Genomic DNA, 3,046 nt, shown 5'->3' with positions numbered 1-3,046 from the left:
GGGGGTAATGTTCATCTTCGGAGTTGTGCAGTACTAGTATACACGAGCAACGCTAGTTAGTACCACTAACTTGTGGAGCTAGCTTAGCTACTGTTAGCCCATCTGGATGTTTTGTGTTCCTGATTATTGAGGCACACAGTTTAAATATCACCGACCATGAAATGAAGTGTTTTTATAATGTAAAGTTTTAACCATCCCAAATCATGGAAACACATGGATGACCTAACTTAAGTCCTGCAAACGCATGAGATTCATGTCTTGCTGCATGCAGGTTAATATCACAATTTGATTGCAACTTGATTTTGGTTTAATTTTGCTGTTTAAAAAAAAACAAAACTTGTGTAAAATCATCAGAAAATAAATAGGCAGGAAAGGGATGTCCATATTCAGTGCCGGTATTAATTCATGCATATGTTGGTGATATATATTTTTAACAAATGTGAAATGTTCATTGAGGAACTGTGGAGAACAAGCACGCACCTCACACACTGCACTCTGAACCAAAAGGGGGCAGCATATCAGACCATTTGGGTGTCCATCCCTATGAGGATATCTAATAAATTACATTAAGGTGGTATTTTACCACATTAACTTGCCAGCGTCCTACATCTTTATGCACATCCTGATATATGTTCTGTATGCCGGCTTTTAAGGAAAAATAAACCCCTTCTCTTGGTAAGGTACTTATGAAACGCTATCTCAGTGCTGATTCCTCCGGGCTGGACTTAAAAGTTGACTAATAACTTGGTGGCAGCTTTGACCAGATAGGACAGAGTGGTGCTGGGGACGAATCCTCTCCTGTGTGTCGAGTGGATTTCACTCCTGTTCCTGCAGGAGAGTCGATGTGGTGGCAGTTTCCTCAATGGGACAAGTGATCTTGAGCGCAAATTATGACAAGTCTTTTAGCTCATAATTACCAAAATGAATGCTATCTTCCAAACATTGTCACACTTTCTGTCTCTCTGTTTTTGCAGAATTTTGCAGGCTGTGGCAACCTCAGCTCTCTCTCGGTGCTGAACCACAGGTCCGATTCTACTGTGGTGCTGCCAACATCTTTCCCAAACCCAACAGATTTACAGGGATTTATATGCAACACCAAGAATTATTCATTAAAAGGGAGATAAAACTTTAGTAATAAATTCATCCACACAATGTTAACATCTCCACTCGGGGGCGGGGGCTTGGACAGAGCATCACTGCAGTAGCTTGTTTTATTTCAAAGTTGCAGTACAAGTGAATCTTTAAACATTTTTCTCTCAATGAAACTCTCATTCAATCTATAAAGATGGGCTACTGATTTTTGTAGTACTATGAATTGGAAGGTGTACAGTTGGTGCTTACATCGCTATAATTCCTGATAATTGCATACCTTTTTTTTTCTGCAGTTGGAATAGTCTGCACACCCAAATATCGATTATATTTATGAAAGCCATACACAATATTAGACTATTTTTTGTACCGTTTTTCCATAAATGTTATCTCAAATTTTGTGTATAATTTCCAAATGAGGCAGAAGAATGGGAAAATTGTCTTTGATCTCACCCAGTAAAAATAGGACAATTATATCTACAAGGTGCATCGCATTACATTAAAGATATTGCACAACATCAGTGCATTGTAGCCATGACACACTTTAAAAAAAAAAAAACTTCAGAAATGTATATCTGACACTTTCCCTGAGACAGAAAAAAAATTAAAATCTGATTGCAAAAGCTTTTTGAGGGAAATCCGCGACTGACATCCTGTTTTGTCTCTTTAAAGGTGACGTTGCTCATGTTTGGGTGGAAACACAGGCCCGATCCTCATCAGTGATAGTAACAGGGAGCCTAGAAAAGCAGACAGGTACTTCATCACAACATTTCAGTCAATATCTATCTTACCTTTGCAGTCTTTTACAATGTAGCAAAAACTGGTCTGGTCTGACACTGTAAACGCCTAATCTGAACATTGCTGTGTAACTCATTTGACATTAATGCTGAGGCCTGTGACCGCTCAAATAAACTGTACTTGTAAGACTGTTCTCTACTTTCTGTCTTAAAAGTTCGGTGGCTTTAAGACTATTCATGACTGAACAAATTAACATTCTATATTTTATATAAGTTATTCCCTTTCTGAAATATGAATAAATGTTGGTCCAGATATTGGTAGTGATAATGCTATTTGTTTTGTAGCCTCCTAATACCTGGATACGTTGTTGTTGTTGTTGTTGTTTTTACAGCAGTCGATTTATCAGAGGAGAACTCTGTAGACTGAATACTTCTGCCGAGGTTTCTGTAATGCAATGGATATTTTCCAAAATTTAATGGCTTCCTCTTTGGTCTATGCCTCAAGTCTTTACCACCTTTTCATAAAAATCTTCCCGGTAGGTTTTGGATAATCCAGCTGAGAGATAGTTTGCAAGCACAACTCCAACTCCATCGTGGAAAAAAAAAGTTTTTTTTTAATCACTTTGTTCAATTAAATTAAATTCAAATTTGGTTCCTATTCAACCTTTTCACCAAGTTGAGAGTGAAGTTCAGCCCATTACTGTTCCCAAGTCCAGCAGACACCGATGGAAACATAATTTGTCGCGTTATGTCAGGTAATCTCTGCCACATTTGTCTATCATATTTCATGTAAAAGGCACTGACAGTTTTTGTACACCTGAGAGAGACTGTGCTGTTTCATACACTGAAACTATTTCACTCAAAAACATTTTTTTTTTCCTTCAGTGAAATAATACATGAGCCTATCATAAAAGAGAGATTAAAAAGAAAAAAGAAACAATAAAATTGTAGTGCTATTTATTGAAAACTCATGATCTACCTCTTTCATCAGAATCGAGAAACCAGGAGGAGCAAATAACCTTTTTTGTGGCTTCATATTTAGGAAATTGTTTGCATCAGAAGGGGAAAAAAGGGACTTTTAAACCTTTGGCAGCATCAAAATATCCGAGCTCCTATCAGTTAATGTGACATCTTAACTGATAGCACATACCATATCTAACTCCGCTAAAGAAGCACAGGATGTCACTGTTTAGATAATCAACAATATTTATTTAAATCAG

The 3,046-nt window shown here is 37.3% G+C and overlaps 1 protein-coding gene across 1 annotated transcript in view; it reads left to right on the top strand.

The window, feature by feature from the left end:
* The window catches only part of trip12 (thyroid hormone receptor interactor 12), a 48,559-nt gene that overhangs the window by 99 nt on the left and 45,414 nt on the right, over positions 1-3,046 (top strand). Inside the window, exons 2-3 of the mRNA XM_086215652.1 lie at positions 975-1,024; positions 1,762-1,842. The gene's annotated coding sequence lies outside the window, so the exon portion shown is untranslated. The remainder of the gene's footprint in view (positions 1-974; positions 1,025-1,761; positions 1,843-3,046) is intronic.

This window comes from Aulostomus chinensis, chromosome 10, assembly GCF_037954235.1.
Source record: "Aulostomus chinensis isolate RoL2024-O1b breed Wild chromosome 10, RoL_Achi_v1.0, whole genome shotgun sequence".
Taxonomy (NCBI): Eukaryota; Metazoa; Chordata; class Actinopteri; order Syngnathiformes; family Aulostomidae; genus Aulostomus; species Aulostomus chinensis.
Note: the sequence above shows the minus strand (reverse complement) of the source record. Positions and strands in the feature narration are given on the sequence as shown.